Source organism: Ranitomeya imitator, chromosome 7, assembly GCF_032444005.1.
Source record: "Ranitomeya imitator isolate aRanImi1 chromosome 7, aRanImi1.pri, whole genome shotgun sequence".
NCBI classification, from domain to species: domain Eukaryota; kingdom Metazoa; phylum Chordata; class Amphibia; order Anura; family Dendrobatidae; genus Ranitomeya; species Ranitomeya imitator.
In genome coordinates this window covers 133,691,764-133,715,180 of record NC_091288.1, presented here as the reverse complement: position 1 = coordinate 133,715,180, position 23,417 = coordinate 133,691,764, and the positions used below count along the sequence as shown (strand labels likewise).

Here is a 23,417-nt window from a genome sequence, read left to right as displayed (position 1 = left end):
CGCCTCCTAGCTTCAGGTGTTTTAATTATAGTAGGTCCAATGCCCCTCCACATAGAGAGAGAATTTGAGTCCAAGAAGAGGTTTCACATGTGCCCATTCAGATGGAGACGTTTATTCTCAGTGAGGTGGGTCAGGCGTGGGACCTCGTATAGGAGAGATGCCTTGACGTGGCTACGAGGTACACATAAAATTGGCCATTTTTGTGCGCTAAAAGCTCTCATTTTTCATATTTCTAGTGCAGTAATGCAGTTCAAATTTCGTTTTTTCAAGTTTGCATGTTTTGGCGCTGCAGTGTGCTGCCCTATTTATTTAACTATATACGAGTTGGCGACTCTGGGTTCAGCACCTGTTCACACTCAGTCTATGTTTGGATGTGCAGGTCAGGTTTTTGAAATGTATTCTCTAGCCTTCTGATCGTGCACTCCCCGCCTCCTAGCTTCAGGTGTTTTAATTATAGTAGGTCCAATGCCCCTCCACATAGAGAGAGAATTTGAGTCCAAGAAGAGGTTTCACATGTGCCCATTCAGATGGAGACGTTTATTCTCAGTGAGGTGGGTCAGGCGTGGGACCTCGTATAGGAGAGATGCCTTGACGTGGCTACGAGGTACACATAAAATTGGCCATTTTTGTGCGCTAAAAGCTCTCATTTTTCATATTTCTAGTGCAGTAATGCAGTTCAAATTTCGTTTTTTCAAGTTTGCATGTTTTGGCGCTGCAGTGTGCTGCCCTATTTATTTAACTATATACGAGTTGGCGACTCTGGGTTCAGCACCTGTTCACACTCAGTCTATGTTTGGATGTGCAGGTCAGGTTTTTGAAATGTATTCTCTAGCCTTCTGATCGTGCACTCCCCGCCTCCTAGCTTCAGGTGTTTTAATTATAGTAGGTCCAATGCCCCTCCACATAGAGAGAGAATTTGAGTCCAAGAAGAGGTTTCACATGTGCCCATTCAGATGGAGACGTTTATTCTCAGTGAGGTGGGTCAGGCGTGGGACCTCGTATAGGAGAGATGCCTTGACGTGGCTACGAGGTACACATAAAATTGGCCATTTTTGTGCGCTAAAAGCTCTCATTTTTCATATTTCTAGTGCAGTAATGCAGTTCAAATTTCGTTTTTTCAAGTTTGCATGTTTTGGCGCTGCAGTGTGCTGCCCTATTTATTTAACTATATACGAGTTGGCGACTCTGGGTTCAGCACCTGTTCACACTCAGTCTATGTTTGGATGTGCAGGTCAGGTTTTTGAAATGTATTCTCTAGCCTTCTGATCGTGCACTCCCCGCCTCCTAGCTTCAGGTGTTTTAATTATAGTAGGTCCAATGCCCCTCCACATAGAGAGAGAATTTGAGTCCAAGAAGAGGTTTCACATGTGCCCATTCAGATGGAGACGTTTATTCTCAGTGAGGTGGGTCAGGCGTGGGACCTCGTATAGGAGAGATGCCTTGACGTGGCTACGAGGTACACATAAAATTGGCCATTTTTGTGCGCTAAAAGCTCTCATTTTTCATATTTCTAGTGCAGTAATGCAGTTCAAATTTCGTTTTTTCAAGTTTGCATGTTTTGGCGCTGCAGTGTGCTGCCCTATTTATTTAACTATATACGAGTTGGCGACTCTGGGTTCAGCACCTGTTCACACTCAGTCTATGTTTGGATGTGCAGGTCAGGTTTTTGAAATGTATTCTCTAGCCTTCTGATCGTGCACTCCCCGCCTCCTAGCTTCAGGTGTTTTAATTATAGTAGGTCCAATGCCCCTCCACATAGAGAGAGAATTTGAGTCCAAGAAGAGGTTTCACATGTGCCCATTCAGATGGAGACGTTTATTCTCAGTGAGGTGGGTCAGGCGTGGGACCTCGTATAGGAGAGATGCCTTGACGTGGCTACGAGGTACACATAAAATTGGCCATTTTTGTGCGCTAAAAGCTCTCATTTTTCATATTTCTAGTGCAGTAATGCAGTTCAAATTTCGTTTTTTCAAGTTTGCATGTTTTGGCGCTGCAGTGTGCTGCCCTATTTATTTAACTATATACGAGTTGGCGACTCTGGGTTCAGCACCTGTTCACACTCAGTCTATGTTTGGATGTGCAGGTCAGGTTTTTGAAATGTATTCTCTAGCCTTCTGATCGTGCACTCCCCGCCTCCTAGCTTCAGGTGTTTTAATTATAGTAGGTCCAATGCCCCTCCACATAGAGAGAGAATTTGAGTCCAAGAAGAGGTTTCACATGTGCCCATTCAGATGGAGACGTTTATTCTCAGTGAGGTGGGTCAGGCGTGGGACCTCGTATAGGAGAGATGCCTTGACGTGGCTACGAGGTACACATAAAATTGGCCATTTTTGTGCGCTAAAAGCTCTCATTTTTCATATTTCTAGTGCAGTAATGCAGTTCAAATTTCGTTTTTTCAAGTTTGCATGTTTTGGCGCTGCAGTGTGCTGCCCTATTTATTTAACTATATACGAGTTGGCGACTCTGGGTTCAGCACCTGTTCACACTCAGTCTATGTTTGGATGTGCAGGTCAGGTTTTTGAAATGTATTCTCTAGCCTTCTGATCGTGCACTCCCCGCCTCCTAGCTTCAGGTGTTTTAATTATAGTAGGTCCAATGCCCCTCCACATAGAGAGAGAATTTGAGTCCAAGAAGAGGTTTCACATGTGCCCATTCAGATGGAGACGTTTATTCTCAGTGAGGTGGGTCAGGCGTGGGACCTCGTATAGGAGAGATGCCTTGACGTGGCTACGAGGTACACATAAAATTGGCCATTTTTGTGCGCTAAAAGCTCTCATTTTTCATATTTCTAGTGCAGTAATGCAGTTCAAATTTCGTTTTTTCAAGTTTGCATGTTTTGGCGCTGCAGTGTGCTGCCCTATTTATTTAACTATATACGAGTTGGCGACTCTGGGTTCAGCACCTGTTCACACTCAGTCTATGTTTGGATGTGCAGGTCAGGTTTTTGAAATGTATTCTCTAGCCTTCTGATCGTGCACTCCCCGCCTCCTAGCTTCAGGTGTTTTAATTATAGTAGGTCCAATGCCCCTCCACATAGAGAGAGAATTTGAGTCCAAGAAGAGGTTTCACATGTGCCCATTCAGATGGAGACGTTTATTCTCAGTGAGGTGGGTCAGGCGTGGGACCTCGTATAGGAGAGATGCCTTGACGTGGCTACGAGGTACACATAAAATTGGCCATTTTTGTGCGCTAAAAGCTCTCATTTTTCATATTTCTAGTGCAGTAATGCAGTTCAAATTTCGTTTTTTCAAGTTTGCATGTTTTGGCGCTGCAGTGTGCTGCCCTATTTATTTAACTATATACGAGTTGGCGACTCTGGGTTCAGCACCTGTTCACACTCAGTCTATGTTTGGATGTGCAGGTCAGGTTTTTGAAATGTATTCTCTAGCCTTCTGATCGTGCACTCCCCGCCTCCTAGCTTCAGGTGTTTTAATTATAGTAGGTCCAATGCCCCTCCACATAGAGAGAGAATTTGAGTCCAAGAAGAGGTTTCACATGTGCCCATTCAGATGGAGACGTTTATTCTCAGTGAGGTGGGTCAGGCGTGGGACCTCGTATAGGAGAGATGCCTTGACGTGGCTACGAGGTACACATAAAATTGGCCATTTTTGTGCGCTAAAAGCTCTCATTTTTCATATTTCTAGTGCAGTAATGCAGTTCAAATTTCGTTTTTTCAAGTTTGCATGTTTTGGCGCTGCAGTGTGCTGCCCTATTTATTTAACTATATACGAGTTGGCGACTCTGGGTTCAGCACCTGTTCACACTCAGTCTATGTTTGGATGTGCAGGTCAGGTTTTTGAAATGTATTCTCTAGCCTTCTGATCGTGCACTCCCCGCCTCCTAGCTTCAGGTGTTTTAATTATAGTAGGTCCAATGCCCCTCCACATAGAGAGAGAATTTGAGTCCAAGAAGAGGTTTCACATGTGCCCATTCAGATGGAGACGTTTATTCTCAGTGAGGTGGGTCAGGCGTGGGACCTCGTATAGGAGAGATGCCTTGACGTGGCTACGAGGTACACATAAAATTGGCCATTTTTGTGCGCTAAAAGCTCTCATTTTTCATATTTCTAGTGCAGTAATGCAGTTCAAATTTCGTTTTTTCAAGTTTGCATGTTTTGGCGCTGCAGTGTGCTGCCCTATTTATTTAACTATATACGAGTTGGCGACTCTGGGTTCAGCACCTGTTCACACTCAGTCTATGTTTGGATGTGCAGGTCAGGTTTTTGAAATGTATTCTCTAGCCTTCTGATCGTGCACTCCCCGCCTCCTAGCTTCAGGTGTTTTAATTATAGTAGGTCCAATGCCCCTCCACAATGAGAGAGAATTTGAGTCCAAGAAGAGGTTTCACATGTGCCCATTCAGATGGAGACGTTTATTCTCAGTGAGGTGGGTCAGGCGTGGGACCTCGTATAGGAGAGATGCCTTGACGTGGCTACGAGGTACACATAAAATTGGCCATTTTTGTGCGCTAAAAGCTCTCATTTTTCATATTTCTAGTGCAGTAATGCAGTTCAAATTTCGTTTTTTCAAGTTTGCATGTTTTGGCGCTGCAGTGTGCTGCCCTATTTATTTAACTATATACGAGTTGGCGACTCTGGGTTCAGCACCTGTTCACACTCAGTCTATGTTTGGATGTGCAGGTCAGGTTTTTGAAATGTATTCTCTAGCCTTCTGATCGTGCACTCCCCGCCTCCTAGCTTCAGGTGTTTTAATTATAGTAGGTCCAATGCCCCTCCACATAGAGAGAGAATTTGAGTCCAAGAAGAGGTTTCACATGTGCCCATTCAGATGGAGACGTTTATTCTCAGTGAGGTGGGTCAGGCGTGGGACCTCGTATAGGAGAGATGCCTTGACGTGGCTACGAGGTACACATAAAATTGGCCATTTTTGTGCGCTAAAAGCTCTCATTTTTCATATTTCTAGTGCAGTAATGCAGTTCAAATTTCGTTTTTTCAAGTTTGCATGTTTTGGCGCTGCAGTGTGCTGCCCTATTTATTTAACTATATACGAGTTGGCGACTCTGGGTTCAGCACCTGTTCACACTCAGTCTATGTTTGGATGTGCAGGTCAGGTTTTTGAAATGTATTCTCTAGCCTTCTGATCGTGCACTCCCCGCCTCCTAGCTTCAGGTGTTTTAATTATAGTAGGTCCAATGCCCCTCCACATAGAGAGAGAATTTGAGTCCAAGAAGAGGTTTCACATGTGCCCATTCAGATGGAGACGTTTATTCTCAGTGAGGTGGGTCAGGCGTGGGACCTCGTATAGGAGAGATGCCTTGACGTGGCTACGAGGTACACATAAAATTGGCCATTTTTGTGCGCTAAAAGCTCTCATTTTTCATATTTCTAGTGCAGTAATGCAGTTCAAATTTCGTTTTTTCAAGTTTGCATGTTTTGGCGCTGCAGTGTGCTGCCCTATTTATTTAACTATATACGAGTTGGCGACTCTGGGTTCAGCACCTGTTCACACTCAGTCTATGTTTGGATGTGCAGGTCAGGTTTTTGAAATGTATTCTCTAGCCTTCTGATCGTGCACTCCCCGCCTCCTAGCTTCAGGTGTTTTAATTATAGTAGGTCCAATGCCCCTCCACATAGAGAGAGAATTTGAGTCCAAGAAGAGGTTTCACATGTGCCCATTCAGATGGAGACGTTTATTCTCAGTGAGGTGGGTCAGGCGTGGGACCTCGTATAGGAGAGATGCCTTGACGTGGCTACGAGGTACACATAAAATTGGCCATTTTTGTGCGCTAAAAGCTCTCATTTTTCATATTTCTAGTGCAGTAATGCAGTTCAAATTTCGTTTTTTCAAGTTTGCATGTTTTGGCGCTGCAGTGTGCTGCCCTATTTATTTAAGGATTATTAGTTAAAGGACAGTATGTAACCGAGTCGCCTAATTGTGTGAGGGCTTCTTCAATGTAATAATCGCGATCCAACACTACTAAGTTTCCCCCTTTGTCCGCTCTTCTAATAACTGTCATCCCATTTTTTTAAATCTTTTAATGCCATTAGTTCTTTATTAGTTACATTTTTACTCGGTGTGCGATAAAGAATAGCTTCTACATCTTTAATTACCATGTCTTGAAAAAGATCGATGGCATAATTTCCTGGAGATATTGGAGGCATATATTTTGAAGAAATTCCTCCTCTAAATGGAATTTCTTGGGTTTTTTTTTTCATTCACCCCATTACTAACGTGGTAAAGTGGGGTCATTTATACTCAATAGTAGTGATGGATCGTCATTCTCTGATGTATTTTGAGGTGGGTATACCATGAAGCCTAGTGTACCTATGGAGTTTTTATTTTCTATGGTAAGCTGTAAAGTTTGGCTCTGTGAAATTTGTTTTTTACTCTTACAAAAATGTTTTTGCAAATAGAGTTTTCTAACGCACAGACTTTAAAGGGACACTGTCACCTGAATTTGGAGGGAACAATCTTCAGCCATGGAGGCGGGGTTTTTGGGTTTTTGATTCACTTTTTCCTTACCTGCTGGCTGCATGCTGGCTGCAATATTGGATTGAAGTTCATTCTCTGTCCTCCATAGTACATGCCTGCACAAGGCAATCTTGCACAGCGCAGGCGTGTACTATGGAGGACAGAGAATGAACTTCAATCCAATATTGCAGCCAGCATGCAGCCAGCAGGTAAGGAAAGGGTGAATCAAAAACCCCAAAACCCCGCCTCCATGGCTGAAGATTGTTCCCTCCAAATTCAGGTGACAGTGTCCCTTTAAAGTCTGTCAGGTCAAATTCTTCTGGCAGGCAATAATTCAGTCCTTTTGATAGAAGAGAGATATGGTCTGCTGTGAGTGTCCACTTTGAAAGATTTACTATTTGAAGGTCATCTTTTTCTACTTCTGTAGTTATTTCCTCCAGGATACTTGCTTGCATTTTCTCCTGGCATTTGTGTTTTCTGCCTCCTCGTCTGGTTTTCTTCCCAAAGGGATTGACAAACTTGCTTTTTCTGGAATATTGTGGATATCATCACCTTTGTCCTCTGCTGCACTTGATTCGGAATCAGTGATCCAGCCATCATGGATAGCTTTTTTATAATTCTTACTCCCCTTAGGGTAACGGCTTTTAGAGACTACTGAGCCCTTTTTATTGTTTTTTTATTCCAAGTGAACACTTGGCCCATATCAAAGTCACTTTTATCTCTCAATAATTTCTCTTTCTTTTTTTTTTGTTTAATTTCTATTTGTAACAGTGTCAATTTTCTTTCTAATTTGTTCTGAAAGTTTTTATTTTGACTTTCTGTTAAACGGGTACTTTTCTGCCCAATGATGACAGAAGTATTCTAGGAGTGATACCTTTATTGGCTAACCAGAAAATATATTTGCAAGCTTTCAGAGCACAGTGGCTCCTTCTTCAGGCGAGATTACAAATAGATTAATAAGAAAAAAACACAACATTTAAAGAACACTACAGTAGGACATTTGTTAGGGGGTGGGAAGTGTGATGAGTCCATAGATAAGCCAAGGTAATCAAATTAGGTATTTTCTCATGAGGCGCACGCCCAGCTATATCCAGGACACCACGGATATTCTTTGCAAATTGTCAGCGCTGGGCCCACTTCCAGAGGACACTCTACTGGCCACCATAGATGTAGAGTCTCTCTATTCCAACATTCCTCGTGAGGATGGAATTGCAGCATGTAAATATTTCCTTCAAAAGAACAATCTAGCCACAGAACCAACACTGCAATTTGTCAGGTTTGTGCTCCATCACAACTATTTTTCTTTTGGGATCAATTTATACCAACAGTGTATGGGCAGCGCCATGGGAAGCAAAATGTCCCCACAATATGCTAACTTATTTATGGCGAAACTAGAGGAAGAATTTTTGTCATCTTGTTCTGTTAAACCTTTTGCATACTTCCGCTACATTGGTGATCTGCTAATAATATGGACAGTCTCAAAAGATGATCTACTCACCTTCCACAATAACTTCAACAAGTACCGCCCAACCATCAAGCTCACCCTCAACTTTTCTAAGACCCAAATACATTTTCTGGACATGACCATATACATCAAGGACAATGCCATACAGACATCCATTTACCACAAGCCCACAGAATGTCCGGCTTATCTTAGATGGAACAGCTTTCATCCAATACACACAAAAAAATCTTTTATCTGCAGTCAAGCTCTGAGGTATATTCAGATCTGTTCAGACAGCAAAGACAGGGAACTACAGCTGCGATCACTGAGGAACACATTCCTACAACAAGGATACCATCCACTGGTAATAGATGAGCAGATCCACAGGGCTACAAGGATCCCAAGAACAGCCTCCTGGATTGCAAACTGAGAGAGGATAACTACAGGGTACCTCTTGTCATATACAACCTCCACATGAGCATCCTAAGGGAAATTGGTGCTGATCTCCTACCCATATTCCATAGAGATCAAAAATTGAAAGACATGTTCCTAGAACAACCACTTCTCTCCTACAAACAGCCCTCTAACTTAAGGAATGTCCTTGTCAGAAGTGTCCTCTCATCATCATCAGTGACTGGCACATGCCCCTGTAACAACAAAAAAATGCAAAACTTGTACCCACATATTACCAACAAATATAGTCTGTGCACCAAACACAAATCAGGACTATAAGGTCATGGGTTCCTTTTTTTGTACATCCTCCAACGTGGTGTACATGATACAATGCACGAGGTGCCCTGGAAGTATTTATCTTGGGGAAACTATGAAAAGACTACAAACTAGGATGAATCTACACAGACACACAATCAGGAATGAAATGGACACACCGGTGGGAAAACATTTCTCTGGACCTGGACACATTATGACAGATTTAAAAGTCTTAATACTAAAAGGTAATTTTAAGGACCACAGGGGAAAAAAATTTGGGAGTACAAACTAATGAATATGTTTAATTCGTTGACACTAGGACTCAATTTAACACCTGGATTTATGAGTCACTACATGGATACAATTCATACCTCCACCTGAAGTACTCCAGATAACAAAGAACATTGTTCCCACTGCCTCTCCATTTGTAAGAAAATGCCTAATTTGATTTCCATAGAGAGTATAGAAGGCTAGCACTCGACAATTGTGGGAGTGACGGTGCAAATGAACGAAACCAGTGGTCCTCTCAGTCATAGAACATATAATCACTGCACTCGTACGATGAAGATATTCAGATCATGTGAATAGTTTTATTGAATACGTGTTCAGGTGAAGCGATAAGCACAAAAAACGTTTCGGCCAACCCGTGGCCTTGATCACTAAATCGCTGAAACAAAAGAGAATAAAACGTAGTAAATAACTATGTACATAATATAGGAAAAAAAGAACAATAATACATATTTACATATATACAGTTCAGAAAACATGTCAAGGCTGTATCCAGGCAATGGAGACCATATAGTATCGTACCATCCATGACAAGCAAGGAGAAAAAAAACAATGGAACAAGAGAGATGCATAATAGATAATTATTGACGAGGAGACGGTAGAGAATGATAATACAGCATACCCTTAGGTAGAAGTTCCTTCTTTAAGGTATGTAAACAGTGCTGCTGGGGTGTCAACCAAGGCTAAAAATAGGCAAACCTGCAACGGGTAATGGGATAAAGTGAGCCATACAACTGCATTGCTAGTGTTGTAGGAAAAGCCAAATTATAGGTAGCCCCGGACTAAATAGATGTATGTATATAGGTGTATACCGGCCCAATACCATCAGTGGATTAGATATGTGTAGATATATTCCATGAGATAGGTAGTGGACTGAGCGAAGATAATGCCACCCAGGAGGCTATATTGTGCAATTTGACAGAGCTAGATGACGATTCATCACCTTAGTATTAATGGTGTCGTAGCCGCCGTGGTGGAGAGTAGATTTGGTAAATGCACCAATTGCTGTAGGGGTAAACATAGGTACACTAAACCTACTGGTATGAAGGTAACATATAGATGGTAGGCCAAAGAAAAGAGTAACTACCTGTGCTTTTAGGAAACCAACCAAAGTAAATGTTGCATGAGTAGAATTTGGTAAATGTACCAAAGGCTGTAAGGGTAAAAATAGGTACATTAAATATACTAGTATAGCGGTAGCATATAGGTGGTAGAACAAGAAGTAAATGTAACTACCTGTACGTTTAGAGAACCAGCCCGAGCAAATGTTAGATGAGTAGAATATGGTATATGTACCAAAGACTGTAGGGGTAGATAAGAGTACACTAAGTATATTAGTATGAAGGGCACATGTAGGTGGTAGATCAAAAAGTGAGGATAAAGATTCACTACCTGCACGCTTGAGGAACCAGCCAGAGCGAATGTTGAATACTTTAGAACGGTTCAACCAGCAGTGTGAGGGAACCAGAATAACTACAAAAGGGGAACAGATGATCAAATAAACACCTTCGATGCTACTGGCAATGTACATGCAGCTGAAAAAAAAGGAATCACTACCTATTAATTTATGGGACCAGCCAGAGCCAATGTGTAGAGAGCTAGACCAACGGTGAGAGGGAATCGGTGCAGCTAGAAAAAAACAGATAGCATAAATATGGGGCATGGCTGGGGCTATGAATAACTTATCTGGTAATGGAAGCTCACATCCGTCCTCAGATGTCCGTGGAAGGAGGCCAGGATTAGCGTTGGTGGGCCAGTGGGATGAGCAGACACAAACCGTGTCACTGCAAGTGGTAGCGCTGTAGGAAAGTGCCAAAACGGCACTTATTTATAGTCCTGGGCGGTAGTATGTCAGGTTCGAGTGCAGGGACGCCGGTGCATGCGCAGTGGCGATTTCGGCCGTTCGCACGTGCGCAGTAGGAGCGGAGCCAGATCGGTCAGCCATAGAATGTCTGGGCCTGCGCAGTGTGCGCAAGCCCAGATCAGGATAATGGAGTGGACATCAGAGTCTGCATTGCAAGGGCTGTGGGGATGGTCCGTGCCTGTAGAGGGAGGGAGCGGAAATACTGCTGTAAATAAGGAGGGCACCAGACGCTCCTGGGAAGAGGAGGAAAGACCTGCAGCGCTTGTAAAGTGCTACCCATATGGGGAAAGTATATGGACTTGAACATGAACTTGTTAGGGTATGGGTGACTGATAGGAGGCATAAAGGGATGCATATGCTATGAAAGTAAAGGGAATACAAGGGGAACCACCGTACCAAACTGAGGAACGCTATTAGGAGTGAAAGAGACACAATATACATGATGATACACAGAAAACAGTACAAAAAGATACATAAACATGGTTAAATACAGATGCATGGTAGGAGTCCAAACCAAATGAACAAATAAATAAAATAAAGGTAAATGAAATAAAATGGATGAAATGAAATGGATGAAAAAAATGGATGAAAAAAATGAAAAAAAAAATAAAAATAAAAGAAAAAGAAATGAAAAAATAATGAAAAATGAAATGAAAAAAACAAAAACTAAAAAATGAAATGAAAAACTAAATAAAGGGGGAACCGTTTGAAAAAAGACTATGGGGTATGTGTCTTACGTCTTACCGTCTCGATTGTGCAGAAGGATGTGGCTACAAGTGCAGTAGATTAGGTCTAGAAAAATAAAATGAATCATATTAGCCAATCGATCTCACGGTTCAATCCCCTAGGGTGGAGGCTATCCAGGGTATAAATCCAGAAGGTTTCCCTCTGTTTTAACAGTCGAATATGGTTCCCTCCCCTTCTCGGGTGAGGAACTCTTTCTACAATCTGGAACCTAAGTTGTGACACATTGTGTCTTGCCTCCTTAAAATGTAGTGGTAATGGTAGCCAAATCTTTTCGCATCTAATAGTAGACTTATGGCTGGAAATTCGATCTTTAATGGCCTGAGTCGTTTCCCCCACATATAATAGCCCGCATGGGCACTTGATGATATAGACCACGTAGTTTGTGTCACATGTATAGTGCTCCTTAATGGGATATGATTTCCCAGTTCGCGGGTGAACAATCTCATTGCCTTTAATGACGTTGGAGCAACACCTGCAATTTAAACAGGGGAAAGTACTTGTTCTGCTTAGGCCAGTCAGAGTTCTAGTTGATGATGCCCTGTTTTTTTTCATCCATTTTTTTTCATCCATTTCATTTCATTTCATCCATTTTATTTCATTTACCTTTATTTTATTTATTTGTTCATTTGGTTTGGACTCCTACCATGCATCTGTATTTAACCATGTTTATGTATCTTTTTGTACTGTTTTCTGTGTATCATCATGTATATTGTGTCTCTTTCACTCCTAATAGCGTTCCTCAGTTTGGTACGGTGGTTCCCTCTGTATTCCCTTTACTTTCATAGCATATGCATCCCTTTATGCCTCCTATCAGTCACCCATACCCTAACAAGTTCATGTTCAAGTCCATATACTTTCCCCATATGGGTAGCACTTTACAAGCGCTGCAGGTCTTTCCTCCTCTTCCCAGGAGCGTCTGGTGCCCTCCTTATTTACAGCAGTATTTCCGCTCCCTCCCTCCACAGGCACGGACCATCCCCACAGCCCTTGCAATGCAGACTCTGATGTCCACTCCATTATCCACTGATCTGGGCTTGCGCACACTGCGCAGGCCCAGACATTCTATGGCTGACCGATCTGGCTCCACTCCTACTGCGCACGTGCGAACGGCCGAAATCGCCACTGCGCATGCGCCGGCGTCCCTGCACTCGAACCTGACATACTACCGCCCAGGACTATAAATAAGTGCCGTTTTGGCACTTTCCTACAGCGCTACCACTTGCAGTGACACGGTTTGTGTCTGCTCATCCCACTGGCCCACCAACGCTAATCCTGGCCTCCTTCCACGGACATCTGAGGACGGATGTGAGCTTCCATTACCAGATAAGTTGTTCATAGCCCCAGCCATGCCCCATATTTATGCTATCTGTTTTTTTCTAGCTGCACCGATTCCCTCTCACCGTTGGTCTAGCTCTCTACACATTGGCTCTGGCTGGTCCCATAAATTAATAGGTAGTGATTCCTTTTTTTTCAGCTGCATGTACATTGCCAGTAGCATCGAAGGTGTTTATTTGATCATCTGTTCCCCTTTTGTAGTTATTCTGGTTCCCTCACACTGCTGGTTGAACCTTTCTAAAGTATTCAACATTCGCTCTGGCTGGTTCCTCAAGCGTGCAGGTAGTGAATCTTTATCCTCACTTTTTGATCTACCACCTACATGTGCCCTTCATACTAATATACTTAGTGTACTCTTATCTACCCCTACAGTCTTTGGTACATATACCATATTCTACTCATCTAACATTTGCTCGGGCTGGTTCGCTAAACGTACAGGTAGTTACATTTACTTCTTGTTCTACCACCTATATGCTACCGCTATACTAGTATATTTAATGTACCTATTTTTACACTTACAGCCTTTGGTACATTTACCAAATTCTACTCATGCAACATTTACTTTGGTTGGTTTCCTAAAAGCACAGGTAGTTACTCTTTTCTTTGGCCTACCATCTATATGTTACCTTCATACCAGTAGGTTTAGTGTACCTATGTTTACCCCTACAGCAATTGGTGCATTTACCAAATCTACTCTCCACCACGGCGGCTACGACACCATTAATACTAAGGTGATGAATCGTCATCTAGCTCTGTCAAATTGCACAATATAGCCTCCTGGGTGGCATTATCTTCGCTCAGTCCACTACCTATCTAATGGAATATATCTACACATATCTAATCCACTGATGGTATTGGGCCGGTATACACCTATATACATACATCTATTTAGTCCGGGGCTACCTATAATTTGGCTTTTCCTACAACACTAGTAATGCAGTTGTATGGCTCACTTTATCCCATTACCCGTTGCAGGTTTGCCTATTTTTAGCCTTGGTTGACACCCCAGCAGCACTGTTTACATACCTTAAAGAAGGAACTTCTACCTAAGGGTATGCTGTATTATCATTCTCTACCGTCTCCTCGTCAATAATTATCTATTATGCATCTCTCTTGTTCCATTGTTTTTTTTCTCCTTGCTTGTCATGGATGGTACGATACTATATGGTCTCCATTGCCTGGATACAGCCTTGACATGTTTTCTGAACTGTATATATGTAAATATGTATTATTGTTCCTTTTTTCCTATATTATGTACATAGTTATTTACTACGTTTTATTCTCTTTTGTTTCAGCGATTTAGTGATCAAGGCCACGGGTTGGCCGAAACGTTTTTTGTGCTTATCGCTTCACCTGAACACGTATTCAATAAAACTATTCACATGATCTGAATATCTTCATCGTACGAGTGCAGTGATTATATGTTCTATAATTTGATTTCCATGGCTTATCTATGGACTCATCACACTTCCCACCCCCTAACAAATGTCCTACTGTAGTATTGCCTGAAGAAGGAGCCACTGTGCTCTGAAAGCTTGCAAACATATTATTTTCTGGTTAGCCAATAAAGGTATCACTCCTAGAATACTTCTATCATCATTGGGCAGAAAAGTATTCACATCAATTTTTTTGGCTAACACTGTACCACAATACAATTTGTTATTGTACATCATGTTAAACAGGTAGATAGTTCTGTCTTAGATTTCTCCAATTGTTCACATAAAAGCGTATATTCTTTTTCATTTTGAGAGGTTACCAGAAATAATAGGCTACGGAAACATTGTAGATGCATTTTCTCCCATTCCTCCTGAAAAGTTGTATCGCTCTGAAATTGAGAGATTTCTTTAAAAACTCGCAATCCTCTGTGAACTCGGTCATACTCAATATATGATTTCAAAGACTTGATGGTCCAGATTAAACGCATCTCTTTTTCAGCCAATGTGTAGATTTTTGTTTCCAGCGTTTTTGTGCTGATTATTTGAAGTTCGTCTTTTAAGTTACAGTCTGCAAAAAACTCCACCGTACCCTCTCGGCCGGATTTATGTATATCCAAGTCCTTATGTGTACTCCTCTGGTGCCGATCATTCTATATATTTTTTTCTTTTTGTTTGTATGTATATCTACAGTCCAAAAAATGAAGGCAGCACTCCAATAGGAAAAAAGAAAGTGATTTATTGGCCCATGTGCGACGTTTCAGTCCAGGATGTGGACCTTTCTCACTTCCGTCGGTCTGTCTGTCTGTCACAGATATTCATTGGTCTCGGCCTATGTCATGGAATCCAAGTCGCTGATTAGTCTCGCCAGCTGCCTGTCATGGCTGCCGCGACCAATCAGGGACGGCCACAGTACGATTAGTCCCTCCCTACTCCCCTGCAGTCAGCGCCTCCTCCACACTCCCCGCAGTCACCGCTCACACAGGGTTAATGCCAGCGGTCACGTACCACGTTATGCCTCGGGTAACTAACTTCGTTACCGCCGCTATTAACCCTGTGTGACCAAGTTTTTACTATTGATGCTGCCTATGCAGCGTCAATAGTAAAAAAAATCTAATGTTAAAAATAATTTAAAAAATTAAAAAATCATCATATACTCACCCTCCAGCGCCTTTCCCGCTCCTCGTGACGCTCCGGTGACCGCTCCAACAAGGTGGCAGGTTCCGGTGCTAAGGATGGTATGCGACAAGGACCTTCCATGACGTCACGGTCATGTGACCGCGAGGTCATCACAGGTCCTCCGTGCCTATGCGAGAAGGACCTGCCATGACGTCACGGTCATGTGACCGTGACCTCATCACACCCTGGGACCGGAAGCTGGCGAAAGAACTACAAGGGGCCCTCAGATCGGAAGGTGAGTATATGTTTATTTTTTATTTATTAACCTGTGACATACGTGGCTGGGCAATATACTACGTAACTGGGCAATATACTACGTAACTGGGCAATATACTGCGTGGCTGGGCAATATGCTTTGTGCTGTATACTACGTTGCTGGGCAATCTACTACGTGGCTGGGTAATATACTACGTGGCTGGGCAATATACTACGTGGCTGGGCAATATACTGCGTGGCTCTGTGCTGTATACTACGTCACTGGGCAATATACTACATGGCTCTGTGCTTTATACTACGTCACTGGGCAATATACTACTTAACTGGGCAATATACTGCGTGGCTGGGCATTATGTTCTGTGCTGTATACTACGTCGCTGGGCAATATACTACGTGGCTGGTGTTATGAAAGGCAATTCAGTATCACAATGGACATGGAGGTCAGAGCACATACAGTGATCTGACAACAACCCAAAATAATAGAACGAGCTCTGAGACGTGGGAACTCTGCAGACCGCAATCCCTGATCCTCTCCAAACACAACTAGAGGCAGCCGTGGATTGCGCCTAACGCTACCTATGCAACTCTGCACAACCTGAGAAACTAACTAGCCTGAAGATAGAAAAAATAAGCCTACCTTGCCTCAGAGAAATACCCCAAAGGAAAAGGCAGCCCCCCACATATAATGACTGTGAGTAAGATGAAAAGACAAACGTAGGGATGAAATAGATTCAGCAAAGTGAGGCCCGATATTCTAGACAGAACATGGATAGGAAAGATAACTTTGCGGTCTACACAAAACCCTAAAGAAAACCACGCAAAGGGGCAAAAAGACCCTCCGTACCGAACTAACGGCACGGAGGTACACCCTTTGCGTCCCAGAGCTTCCAGCAAAACAAATAGACAAGCTGGACAGAAAAAATAGCAACAAATAGCAAAGAAGCACTTAGCTATGCAGAGCAGCAGGCCACAGGAATGATCCGGAGAAACACAAGTCCAACACTGGAACATTGACAGGAAGCATGAATCAAAGCATTAGGTGGGGTTAAGTAGAGAAGCACCTAACGACCTCACTAGATCACCTGAGGGAGGAAACTCAGAAGCAGCAGTACCAGTTTCCTCCACAAACGGAAGCTCCCAGAGAGAATCAGCCGAATTACCACTTGTGACCACAGGAGGGAGCTCTGCCACAGAATTCACAACAATACCCCCCCCTTGAGGAGGGGTCACCGAACCCTCACCAGAGCCCCCAGGCCGACCAGGATGAGCCACATGAAAGGCACGAACAAGATCGGGAGCATGGACATCAGAGGCAAAAACCCAGGAATTATCCTCCTGAGCATAACCCTTCCATTTAACCAGATACTGGAGTTTCCGTCTTGAAACACGAGAATCCAAAATCTTCTCCACAATATACTCCAATTCCCCTCCACCAAAACCGGGGCAGGAGGGTCAACAGATGGAACCATAGGTGCCACGTATCTCCGCAACAATGACCTATGGAAGACGTTATGTATGAAAAAAGAATCTGGGATGGTCAGACGAAAAGACACAGGATTAATAACCTCAGAAATCCTATAAGGACCAATGAAATGAGGTTTAAACTTCGGAGAGGAAACCTTCATAGGAATATGACGAGAAGATAACCAAACCAGATCCCCAACACGAAGTCGGGGACCCACACGGCGTCTGCGATTAGCGAAACGTTGAGCCTTCTCCTGGGACAAGGTCAAATTGTCCACTACATGAGTCCAAATCTGCTGCAACCTGTCCACCATAGTATCCACACCAGGACAGTCCGAAGACTCAACCTGTCCTGAAGAGAAACGAGGATGGAACCCAGAATTGCAGAAAAATGGCGAAACCAAGGTAGCCGAGCTGGCCCGATTATTAAGGGCGAACTCAGCCAAAGGCAAAAAGGACACCCAGTCATCCTGATCGGCAGAAACAAAGCATCTCAGATAGGTTTCCAAGGTCTGATTGGTTCGTTCGGTCTGGCCATTAGTCTGAGGATGAAAAGCCGAGGAAAAAGACAAGTCAATGCCCATCCTACCACAAAAGGCTCGCCAAAACCTCGAAACAAACTGGGAACCTCTGTCAGAAACGATATTCTCTGGAATGCCATGCAAACGAACCACATGCTGGAAGAACAATGGCACCAAATCAGAGGAGGAAGGCAACTTGGACAAGGGTACCAGATGGACCATCTTAGAGAAGCGATCACAGACCACCCAAATGACTGACATCTTTTGAGAGACGGGAAGATCTGAAATAAAATCCATAGAGATATGTGTCCAAGGTCTCTTCGGGACCGGCAAGGGCAAAAGCAACCCACTGGCACGAGAACAGCAGGGCTTAGCCCGAGCACAAATCCCACAGGACTGCACAAAAGAACGCACATCCCGCGACAGAGACGGCCACCAAAAGGATCTAGCCACTAACTCTCTGGTACCAAAGATTCCAGGATGACCAGCCAACACCGAACAATGAACCTCAGAGATCACTTTATTTGTCCACCTATCCGGGACAAACAGTTTCTCCGCTGGACAACGATCAGGTTTATTAGCCTGAAATTTTTGCAGCACCCGCCGCAAATCAGGGGAGATGGCAGACACAATTACTCCTTCCTTGAGGATACCCGCCGGCTCAGATAAACCCGGAGAGTCGGGCACAAAACTCCTAGACAGAGCATCCGCCTTCACATTTTTAGAGCCCGGAAGGTACGAAATCACAAAGTCAAAACGGGCGAAAAACAGCGACCAACGAGCCTGTCTAGGATTCAAACGCTTAGCAGACTCGAGATAAGTCAGGTTCTTATGATCAGTCAATACCACCACGCGATGCTTAGCTCATTCAAGCCAATGATGCCACTCATCGAATGCCCACTTCATGGCCAGCAACTATCGGTTGCCCACATCATAATTCCGCTCAGCAGGCGAAAACTTCCTGGAAAAAAAAGCGCATGGTTTCATCACTGAACAATCAGAACCTCTCTGCGACAAAACAGCCCCTGCTCCAATCTCAGAAGCATCAACCTCGACCTGGAACGGAAGAGAAACATCAGGTTGACACAACACAGGGGCAGAAGAAAAACGACGCTTCAACTCTTGAAAAGCTTCCACAGCAGCAGAAGACCAATTGACCAAATCAGCACCCTTCTTGGTCAAATCGGTCAATGGTTTGGCAATACTAGAAAAATTGCAGATGAAGCGACGATAAAAATTAGCAAAGCCCAGGAACTTTTGCAGACTTTTCAGAGATGTCGGCTGAGTCCAATCATGGATGGCTTGGACCTTAACAGGATCCATCTCGATAGTAGAAGGGGAAAAGATGAACCCCAAAAATGAAACCTTCTGCACACCAAAGAGACACTTTGATCCCTTCACAAACAAAGAGTTAGCACGCAGGACCTGAAAAACCGTTCTGACCTGTTTCACATGAGACTCCCAATCATCCGAGAAGATCAAAATGTCATCCAAGTACACAATGAGGAATTTATCCAGGTACTCTCGGAAGATGTCATGCATAAAGGACTGAAACACTGATGGAGCATTGGCAAGTCCGAATGGCATCACTAGATACTCAAAATGACCCTCGGGCGTATTAAATGCAGTTTTCCATTCATCGCCTCGCCTGATTCGCACCAGATTATACGCACCACGAAGATCAATCTTGGTGAACCAACTAGCCCCCTTAATCCGAGCAAACAAATCAGATAACAAAGGCAAGGGGTACTGAAATTTAACAGTGATCTTATTAAGAAGGCGATAATCTATACAAGGTCTCAGCGAACCATCCTTTTTGGCTACAAAAAAGAACCCTGCTCCTAATGGCAACGATGACGGGCGAATATGCCCCTTCTCCAGGGATTCCTTCACATAACTGCGCATAGCGGTGTGCTCAGGCATGGATAAATTAAACAGTCGACCTTTTGGGAATTTACCACCAGGAATCAAATTGATAGCACAATCACAATCCCTATGCGGAGGTAGGGCATCGGACTTGGGCTCATCAAATACATCCCGGTAATCAGACAAGAACTCTGGAACCTCAGAAGGGGTGGATGACCAAATTGACAAAAATGGAACATCACCATGTACCCCCTGACAACCCCAGCTGGACACCGACATGGATTTCCAATCCAATACTGGATTATGGGCTTGTAGCCATGGCAACCCCAACACGACCACATCATGCAGATTATGCAACACCAGAAAGCGAATATCCTCCTGATGTGCAGGAGCCATGCACATGGTCAGCTGGGTCCAGTATTGAGGCTTATTCTTGGCCAAAGGCGTAGCATCAATACCTCTCAATGGAATAGGACACTGCAAGGGCTCCAAGAAAAACCCACAACGCTTAGCATATTCCAAGTCCATCAAATTCAGAGCAGCGCCTGAATCCACAAACGCCATGACAGAATATGATGACAAAGAGCAGATGAAGGTAACGGACAGAAGAAATTTTGACTGTAACGTACCAATGGTGGCAGACCTAGCGAACCGCTTAGTGCGCTTAGGACAATCAGAGATAGCATTAGTGGAATCACCACAGTAGAAACACAGCCCATTCAGACGTCTGTGTTCTTGCCGTTCAACTCTGGTCAAAGTCCTATCGCACTGCATAGGCTCAGGTTTAAGCTCGGGTAATACCGCCAAATGGTGCACAGATTTACGCTCACGCAAGCGTCGACCGATCTGAATAGCCAAAGACATAGACTCATTCAAACCAGCAGGCATAGGAAATCCCACCATGACATCCTTAAGGGCTTCAGAGAGACCCTTTCTGAACATAGCTGCCAGCGCAGATTCATTCCATTGAGTGAGCACTGACCATTTTCTAAATTTCTGGCAATATACCTCTATCTCATCCTGACCCTGACAAAGAGCCAGCAAATTCTTTTCTGCCTGATCCACTGAATTAGGCTCATCGTACAGCAATCCGAGCCCCAGAAAAAACTCATTGATATTACTCAATGCAGGATCTCCTGGCGCAAGAGAAAATGCCCAGTCCTGAGGGTCGCCGCGCAAAAAAGAAATAATAATCAAAACCTGTTGAACTGGATCACCAGAGGAACGAGGTTTCAAGGCCAGAAATAACTTACAATTATTTTTGAAACTCAGAAACTTAGTTCTATCTCCAAAAAACAAATCAGGAATAGGAATTCTTGGTTCTAACATAGATTTCTGATCAATAGTGTCTTGAATCTTTTGTACTTTTGCCGAGAGCTGATCCACAAATGAAGACAGACTTCTAATGTCCATCGCTACACCTGTGTACTGAACCACCCAAATGTCTAGGGGAAAAAAAAGACAAAACACAAAGCCAAGAAAGAAAAATGGTCTCAGAACTTTTTTTCCCTCTATTGAGAATCATTAGTACTTTTGGCTTCCTGTACTGTTATGAAAGGCAATTCAGTATCACAATGGACATGGAGGTCAGAGCACATACAGTGATCTGACAACAACCCAAAATAATAGAACGAGCTCTGAGACGTGGGAACTCTGCAGACCGCAATCCCTGATCCTCTCCAAACACAACTAGAGGCAGCCGTGGATTGCGCCTAACGCTACCTATGCAACTCGGCACAGCCTGAGAAACTAACTAGCCTGAAGATAGAAAAAATAAGCCTACCTTGCCTCAGAGAAATACCCCAAAGGAAAAGGCAGCCCCCCACATATAATGACTGTGAGTAAGATGAATAGACAAACGTAGGGATGAAATAGATTCAGCAAAGTGAGGCCCGATATTCTAGACAGAACGAGGATAGGAAAGATAACTTTGCGGTCTACACAAAACCCTAAAGAAAACCACGCAAAGGGGCAAAAAGACCCTCCGTACCGAACTAACGGCACGGAGGTACACCCTTTGCGTCCCAGAGCTTCCAGCAAAACAAATAGACAAGCTGGACAGAAAAAATAGCAACAAATAGCAAAGAAGCACTTAGCTATGCAGAGCAGCAGGCCACAGGAATGATCCAGAGAAACACAAGTCCAACACTGGAACATTGACAGGAAGCATGAATCAAAGCATTAGGTGGGGTTAAGTAGAGAAGCACCTAACGACCTCACCAGATCACCTGAGGGAGGAAACTCAGAAGCAGCAGTACCAGTTTCCTCCACAAACGGAAGCTCCCAGAGAGAATCAGCCGAAGTACCACTTGTGACCACAGGAGGGAGCTCTGCCACAGAATTCACAACAGGCTGGGTAATATACTACGTGACTGGGCAATATACTATGTGGCTGGGCTATATACTACGTGGCTGGGCAACATACTATGTGGCTCTGTGCTGTATACTATGTCACTGGGCAATATACTACGTCACTGGGCAATATACTACGTCACTGGGCAATATACTGCGTAACTGGGCAATATACTACGTAACTGGGCAATATACTACCTAACTAGGCAATATACTACGTAACTGGGCAATATACTATGTGGTTGGGCAATATACTGTGTGGGTTTTGCAATATACTACGTGACTGGGCAATATACTACGTGACTGGGCAATATACTACGTAACTGGGCAATATACTGCGTGGCTGGGCAATATGCTCTGTGCTGTATACTACGTCGCTGGGCAATCTACGTGGCTGGGTAATATACTACGTGACTGGGCAATATACTACGTGGCTGGGCAATATACTACATGGCTGGGCAATACACTGCGTGGCTCTGTGCTGTATACTACGTCACTGGGCAATATACTACGTGGCTCTGTGCTTTATACTATGTCACTGGGCAATATACTCCGTAACTGGGCAATATACTGCGTGGCTGGGCAATATGCTCTGTGCTGTATACTACGTCGCTGGGCAGTATACTACGTGACTGGGCAATATACTACGTCACTGGGCAATATACTACATAACTGGGCAATATACTACGTAACTGGGCAATATACTACGTAACTGGGCAATATACTATGTGGCTGGGCAATATACTGTGTGGGCTTTACAATATACTACGTGACTGGGCAATATACTACGTGACTGGGCAATATACTACATGACTGGGCAATATATTACGTGACTGGGCAATATACTACGTGACTGGGCAATATACTACGTGACTGGGCAATATACTACGTGACTGGGCAATATACTACGTGACTGGGCAATATACTACGTGACTGGGCAATATACTACGTGACTGGGCAATATACTACGTGACTGGGCAATATACTACGTGACTGGGCAATATAGTATGTGACTGGGCAATATACTATGTGGGCTGTGCAATATACTACATGGCTCTGTGCTGTATACTACGTCGCTGGGCAATATACTACGTCGCTGGGCAATATACTACATGGCTGAGCAATATACTACGAGGACATGCATATTCTAGAATACCCGATGCGTTAGAATCGGGCCACCATCTAGTGTGTGTATGTATATATATATATATGTGTGTGTGTATATATACATATCTATATATATTATTGTCTAAGGGTTTTTCCGTCTGTCTGTCTGTCCTGGAAATCCCGTGTCTCTGATTGGTCGAGGCCGCTGGGCCTCGACCAATCAGCGACGGGCACAGCGACGATGATGTCATAAAGGACGTGTATATATATATATATATATATATATATATATATATATATATATATATTATATACACTGCCAGTGTCTAGGCGGGGAAAGTGACACTGGCAGTGTCGGCGCTTCTCCCTGAACCACCAATGCGGATTCCATGATCCCCGTTCGTGCCTCCATTGCACCACCAATTGCTAGGAGACTACAGCCAGCTGAACAGATAAGTTTCT

General features: G+C 43.7%; 1 protein-coding gene and 1 long non-coding RNA gene across 2 annotated transcripts in view; both read left to right on the top strand.

The window, feature by feature from the left end:
- Positions 1-23,417, top strand: part of PGAP1 (post-GPI attachment to proteins inositol deacylase 1) — a 1,319,879-nt gene that overhangs the window by 687,244 nt on the left and 609,218 nt on the right. The gene's annotated exons all lie outside the window — the stretch shown is intronic.
- On the top strand, positions 12,621-13,614 carry LOC138644906 (uncharacterized). Its single transcript, XR_011314681.1, has 6 exons — positions 12,621-12,787; positions 12,863-12,934; positions 13,019-13,099; positions 13,190-13,255; positions 13,339-13,404; positions 13,487-13,614. It is a non-coding gene; the product is annotated as an uncharacterized lncRNA (long non-coding RNA).